Source organism: Macaca fascicularis, chromosome X (assembly GCF_037993035.2).
Source record: "Macaca fascicularis isolate 582-1 chromosome X, T2T-MFA8v1.1".
NCBI classification, from domain to species: domain Eukaryota; kingdom Metazoa; phylum Chordata; class Mammalia; order Primates; family Cercopithecidae; genus Macaca; species Macaca fascicularis.
In genome coordinates, this window is record NC_088395.1 from 53,787,274 (window position 1) to 53,795,031 (window position 7,758).

General features: G+C 40.2%; 1 pseudogene; it reads left to right on the top strand.

The window, feature by feature from the left end:
* The first annotated feature begins 6,122 nt into the window (after positions 1-6,122).
* LOC135969101 (large ribosomal subunit protein bL32m-like) lies at positions 6,123-7,109 on the top strand (annotated as a pseudogene).
* The last annotated feature ends 649 nt before the right edge of the window (positions 7,110-7,758 follow it).

The window sequence follows — 7,758 nt, forward strand, 5'->3', positions numbered from 1 at the left end:
ACAACAGAAATAAAAAGGATCATAAGAGAATACTGTGAACAATTATATGCCGGAAAACTGGATAAACTAGAAGAAGAGTTTATTTAATGGATAAATTTAATGGATAAATTCCTACAAATGTACAACCTACTAAGACTAAAGCATGAAGAAATAGAAAATCTGAGCAGAACTATAGTTAGTAAGGACTTTCAGTCAGTAATTTAAAAACCTCCCAAGAAAGAAAAGCCCAGAACTAGATGGCTTCACTGGCGAATCCTAATAAAAATTAAAGAAGAATTAATGCCAATTCTTCTCAAACTCTTCCAAAAAATGAAGAAGAGGGAATGCTTAAAACCCATTTTATGGGACCAGCATTACCCTGATACAAAGCCAGACATTACCATAAAAGAAAACAACAGGCCAATATCTCTGATGAATATAGACGTAAAAATCCTCAATAAAATACTACAAAACTGAATCAGACAGCACATTAAAAGGATTATACACCATGTCCAAGTGGGATTTATCCCTGGGATGTAAGGATTTCTAAATTTTACTTCCCATACAACACCAATGTATCAAAGATGTTTTAACGATGAAAATCAATTAATGCGATACACCACATTAGTAGAATAAAAGCTAAAAAATCACATAATTATCTCAACAGATGCACAAAAAGCATTTAAGAAAATTGCAAATTAAAACCACACTGAGATACCATCTTACATAAGCCAGAAAGACTTTTATTAAAAAGTTAAAAACCAACACACGTTGGCATGGATGTAGAGAAAAAGGAACACTCATACACTGCTGGTGGGAATGTAAATTAGTTCAACCTCTGTAGAAAACAGTGTGGAGATATCTCAAAGAACTGAAAAGAGAATTATCATTTGAGCCAGCAATCCCACCTACTGGGTATCCCCCCAGAGAAAATAAATCATTATATTAGAAAGACAACCAGAACTTGTATGTTTATTGCAGCACTATTTACAATAGTAAAGTCATGAAACCAACCTAAGCATGCGCCAACAATGGAGTAGATCAAGAAAATGTGGCATATTCTGGACATAGAAATGGGCAAAGACTTCATGACAAAGATACCAACAGTAATCGCAACAAAAGCAAAAATTGACAAATGGGAGCTAATTAAACTAAAAAGCTTCTGCACAGCAAAAGAAACTATCAACAGAGTAAACAGACAACCTAACAGAATGGGAGAAAACGTTTCCAAATTATGCATCCAACAAAGGTCTTCTATCTGGCATCTATAAGGAACTTAAACAAATTTACTAGAAGAAGAACAACCCCATTAAAAAGTGGGCAAAGGACATGAACAGACGCTTCTCAAAAGAAGTCATACATGTGGCCAATAAGTATGTGAAAAAAAAGTTTAGCATCGTTGATCATTAGAGACATGCAAATCAAAACCACAATGAGATACCATCTCACACCAGTCAGAATGGCTATTATTAAAAAGTCAAAAATTAACAGGTGCTGGCAAGGTTGTAGAGAAAAAGAAATGCTTATATTCTGTTGGTGGGAGTATAAAGTAGTTCAACCATTGTAGAAAGCAGTGGGGCAATTCCTCAAAGAGCTAAAAACAGAACTACTGGCCGGGTGCAGTGGCTCACGCCTATAATCCCAGCACTTTGGGAGGCCGAGGTGGGAGGATCACGAGGTCAGGGGTTCAAGACCAGCCTGGCCAACATGGTGAAACCCCGTCTCTACTAAAAATACAAAAATTAACCAGGCATGGTGGTGCATAGTCCCAGCTACTCGGGAGGCTGAGGTAGGAGAATTGCTTGAACCCAGGAGTCAGAGGTTGCAGTGAACCAAGATCACGCCACTGCACTCCAGGCTGGGTGACAGAGCGAGACTGTCTCAAAAACAAACCAACCAAACAAACAAAAAACAAAACAAAACAAAACCCAGAAATCCCATTACTGGGTATATTTCCAAAAGAATATAAATCATTCTATCATAAAGACACATGCACATGTATGTTCATTGCAGCACTATTCACAACAGCAAAGACATGGAATCAACTTAAATGCCCATCAATGATAGTAGACTGGATAAAGAAAACGTGGTACATATACACCATGGAATACTATGCAACCATAACAAAGAACAAGATCATGTTCCTTGCAGGAACATGGATGGAGCTGGAGGCCATCATCCTTAGCAAACTAATACAGGAACAAAAAACCAAATACTGCATGTTCTCATTTACAAGTTGGAGTTAAATGAGAACACATGAACACATAGAGGGGAACAACAGACACTGCGGCCTATTGAAGGGTGGAGGATGGGAGGAGGGAGAGGACCAGGAAAAATAACTAATGGGTACTAGGCTTAATACCTGGGTGATGAAATAATCTGTACAACAAACACCTGTGACACAAGTTTACCTATCTAACAAACCTGCACACGTACCCCTGAACTCAAAAGTTACGGGCTGGGCGCAGTGGCTCACGCCTGTAATCCCAGCACTTTGGGAGGCCGAGGTGGGTGGATCACCTGAGGTCGGGAGTTTGAGACCAGCCTGGGCAACACAGTGAAACCCCGTCTCTACTAAAAATACAAAAATTAGTAGGGTGTGGTGGCGCACGCCTGTAGTCCCAGCTACTTGGGAGACTGAGGCAGGAGAATCACTTGAACCCAGGAGGCAGAGGTTGCAGTGAGCCAAGATCACACCACTGCATTCCAGCCTGGGCAACAGGTGAAACTCTATCTCAAAAAATAAATACAAAGATAAATAAATAGGCCGGGCGCGGTGGCTCAAGCCTGTAATCCCAGCACTTTGGGAGGCCGAGACGGGCGGATCACAAGGTCAGGAGATCGAGACCATCCTGGCTAATATGGTGAAACCCCGTCTCTACTAAAAATACAAAAAACTAGCCGGGCGAGGTGGCGGGCGCCTGTAGTCCCAGCTACTCGGGAGGCTGAGACAGGAGAATGGCGTAAACCCAGGAGGCGGAGCTTGCAGTGAGCTGAGATCTGGCCACTGCACTCCAGCCCGGGCGACACAGCGAGACTCCATCTCAAAAAAAAAAAAAAAAAAAAGATAAATAAATAAATGTTAAAAAAAAGAAAATGTGATATAGATACACCATGGAATACTATGCAATCATAAAAAAACAATGAAATCATTTCCTTTGCAGCAACATGGATGCAGTGGAGGCGATTATCCTAAGTGAACTCACACAGAAACAGAAAATCAAATATTGCATTTCTCATTTATTAAATGGGAGCTAAACAAAGGGTACACATGGACATAAAGATCGAGAAAATAGACTCTGAGGACTTCAAAAAGGGGGAGGCTGCGAGGGTGTGAGGGTTGAAAAATTACCTATTAGATATAAGTTCCAATATTTGGGTGATGGGTACACTAGAAGCCCAACCCCTACTATTACTCATGTAATACCCATGTAACAAACAAGTGCATGTACCCTCTGGATCTAAAATAAAATTTAAAAAATTAAAAAGAAAATTTAATACATTTTCATGATGAAATCTTTCAGCAAACTAGGAATAGAAGAAAAATACCTCAACGTAATAAAGGTCATAATGAAAAGCCCACAACAAACATACTCATGGTGAAAACAGAACTACCATATAATCCAGCAAGTCCATCTCTGGCTATTTATTCAAAAGAATTGAAATAAGGAACTTGGAGAGATATTTGCACTCCTATGTTCATCACATCATTATTCACAACCAAGATATGAAAACAACCTAAATGTCCATCAATCGATGAATGAATAAACTGTGGTATGCACTTATGATGGAATATTATTCAGTGTTAAAAATGGAGGAAATCTTGCCACATATGACAACATGAATGAACTTTGAGGACATTATGCTAAGTAAAATAAGCCAGTGATAGAACAAATACTGTGTGATTCTACTTAGATGAGGTATTTAAGATAATCAAAATCATAAAACCAGATAATAGAATGGTGGTGGCCAGGGATTGGGAAAAAGGGGAAATGAGGAGTTGCTATTCAATGGGTATCAAGTGTCAGTTATGCAAGACGAATAAGTTGTAGAGATATGCTATATAACGTCATGCCTATAGTTAACAATATCGTAAATTTTGTAAACTTAAAATTTGTTGAAAGTAGATCTCATGTTGTGTTCTTACTATAATGAATTTTTTTAGAAAGGTATTTCATGCAAAGACTAACCAAAGGAGAGCAGAGAGAGATGGCTATACAAATATAAGGCAAAATAGACATTAAGGCAATAACTGTTACAAGAGACAAAGAAGGACATTAAATAATGATAAAATGGTCAGTGCACCAAGAAGTAGAACAATTATCAACATATTCGTTAAATATCAGATCTCCTGAATACAAAAAATAAACACTGACAGACTTGAATGGAGAAGGCCGGGCGTGGCGGCTCACGCCTGTAATCCCAGCGCTTTGGAAGGCCGAGGTGGTAGATTACCTGAGGTCAGGAGTTCAAGACCGGCCTGGCCAACATGGCGAAACCCTATCTCTCCTGAAAATACAAAAAATTAGCTGGGCATGGTGGTGTGCACCTGTAATCCCAGCTACTTGGGAGGTTGAGGCAAGAGAATTGCTTGAACCCAGGAGGCAGAGGTTGCAGTGAGCTGAGATCGCACCACTGCACTCCAGCTTGGGCGACAGAGTGATACTGTCTCAAAAAAGAAAAGAAGAAAGAAAAAAGAATTGAACAGAGAAATAAACAGAACTACAATAATAGTAGGGGGCTCCAAGACTACACATTCATATAGAAAAAACAACCATATGGAAGATCAATAAAAAAATAGAGGACTTGTACACACTATAGGCCAATTAGATATAACAGAACACTTACCCACCAATAGCAGAATACACATATTTCTCAAGTACACATGGAACATTCTCTAGGATAGACCATATGTTAAGCCACAAAACAAGTCAATAAATCTAAAAATACTGAAAACATACAAAGTATCTTTTTCTTTTTCTTTTCTTTCTTTTTTTTTTTTTTTTTTGAGACAAGGTCTCCCTCTGTCCCCCAGGCTGGAGTGCAGGGGCACGATCTCAGCTCACTGCAACCTCCACCTCCCGGGTTCAAGTGATTCTCCTGTCTCAGCCTCCTGAGTAGCTAGGAGTACAAGCACGCACCACCACGCCCAGCTAATTTTTGTATTTTCAGGAGAGGTGAGGTTTTACCATGTTGGCCAGGCTGGTCTCAAACTCCTGAGCTCAAGTGATCTGCCCACCTCAGCCACTCAAAGTGCTTGGATTACAGACATGAGCCACCACGCCCGGCGTCTTTTCTAATCACAGTGGAATGAAACCAGAAATCAGCAGCAGAAGGAAAACTGGAAAATTACCAAACGTGGAAATTGAACAACTCACTTGTAAACAACCAATGGATCAAAGAAGAAATCACCAGGGAAATTAGGAAATATCTTGAGATGAATGAAAATGAAAATACAGGCCGGGTGCGGTGGCTCTCGCCTTTAATCCCAGCACTTTGGGAGGCTGAGGTGGGCGGATCACCTGAAGTCAGGAGTTCAAGAGCAGCCTGGCCAACATGGTGAAACCCCGTCTCTACAAAGAATACAAAAATTAGCCGGGTTTGGTGGCACACACCTGTAATCCCAGCTACTTGGGAGGCTGAGGCAGGAGAATTGCTTGAACCCGGGAGATGAAGGTGGCAGAGAAGTGAGATCACGCCACTGCACTCCAGCCTGGACGACAGAGCAAGACTTCGTCTCAAAAAAAAAAAAAAAAAAAAAAAAAAAGAAAAGAAAAAGAAAACGAAAATACAACTTACCAAAACTTGTAGGATGTGGCAACTGCACTGGAAAGGGAACTTTATAGCTGTAATCACTTATACTAAAAAAAAGAAAGATCTCAAATGAACAATCTAACTTTACACTGTATAAGGCTCTAGAAAAATAAAAACAAAATAACCAAAGCTAGAAGAACGAAGGAAACAATGGAGCAGAGAAAAATGAAATAGTAAATAGAAAAATAATCGAGAAAATCAAGAATATCAAGAGTTGCTTCTTAGAGAAGATTAACAAAATTGACAAATTGTTAGCCAGATTAACTAAGAAAAAAAAAGAGAAGACCCAAATAACTAAAATCAGAAATAAAGAGTGGACGTTAAAACCAATGTTACGGTTCCACCGTGGCCTGTGGCCCAGGGACCGCTTCGAAAGTACTGGGAGCGACTACTGCGGAAGCTTCCGCAGAGCCGGCCGGGCTTTCCCAGTCCTCCGTGGGGACCAGCATTAGCAGTACAGGGCCCAGCCATGTTTACAGAACCAGCAAATGATACCAGTGGAAGTAATGAGAATTCCAGCCTTTTGTACAGTATCTTTTGGATTGCAGCTCCCAAAAACAGACGCACCATTGAAGTTAACTTGTGTAGGAGAAGAAACCCTCAGAAGCTTATTAAAGTTAAGAACAGTATAGGCGGGCACGGAGGCTCACACCTGTAATCCCAGCACTTTGGGAGGCCCAGGTGGGCAGATCACGATGTCAGGAGATCGAGACCAGCCTGGCCAATATCGTGAAACCCCGTCTCTACTAAAAATACAAAAAAATTAGCCGGGCATGGTGGCATGCGCCTGTAGTCCCAGCTACTCGGGAGGCTGAGGCAGAAGAATCGCTTGAACCCGGGACGCGGAGGTTGCAGTGAGCCGAGGTCGCACCACTGCACTCCAGCCTGGGCGACAGAGCGAGACTTTGTCGCAAAAAGAAAATGAAAAAAAAAGAACAATACAGATGTTTGTCCTGAATGTGGTCATCTGAAACAGAAATGTCCTTTGTGGCTACTGCTATGAGAAAGTGCACAAGGAGACTGCAGAAATCAGAGGACAGATAGGGAAACAAGAAGGGGGGCCTTTTAAGGCTCCCACCATAGAGACTGTGGTGCTGTACACGGGAGAGACACCATCTGAACAAGATCAGGGCAAGAGGATCATTGAACGAGACGGAAAGCGACCATCTTGGTTCACCCAGAATTGACACCAAAGATGTTAAAGGGATAGCTTCACAGTAAATCATTTCTCCTGAAATAGAGGAAGATTCTTTATGTTGTTGTGCTTGTTTTTTAATTATCAATATAGTTTAACACATTCTTTCTAAGCAGTTTTGTGTGGGATAATTTGAAGAATATATTATGAGTAAACGCTGAAAATGTTGTTTATCCAAAGGCTCAATGGATTATGTTTCTATTACATATAAGGATTAAGTAAATATAAAATTTCCAGAACAAAAATAAAAAATGTAAAATTTATAGCAAGAAAAAAAAACAATTTTACAGAAATATAAAGGATCTTAAGAGACTACTGTGAATAATTATAGGTCAACAAATTGGATAACCTAGATGAAAGGGACAAATTCCCAGAAAACAAACCCACCAAAACTGAATCATGCGGAAATAGAAAATCTGAACAAATCTGTAATTAGCAAGGACACTGAATCAGCAATCAAAAACCTCCCAAAAGAAAACCTCAGGACCCTATGGGTTCACTCATGGATTCTACAAAGCATTTAAAGAAGAACACAGATACCCCTGAAACTCTTCCAAAAAAAAAAAAAAAATTGAAGAGGATGGAAAACTTCTAAACTCATTTAATGAGACTAGCATTCTCCTGATACCAAAGCTAGACAAAGGCACTACAAGAAAACTATAGACCAATATCTCTGATAAATATTGATTCAAGGCCGGGCGCGGTGGCTCAAGCCTGTAATCCCAGCACTTTGGGAGGCCGAGATGGGTGGATCACGAGGTCAGGAGATC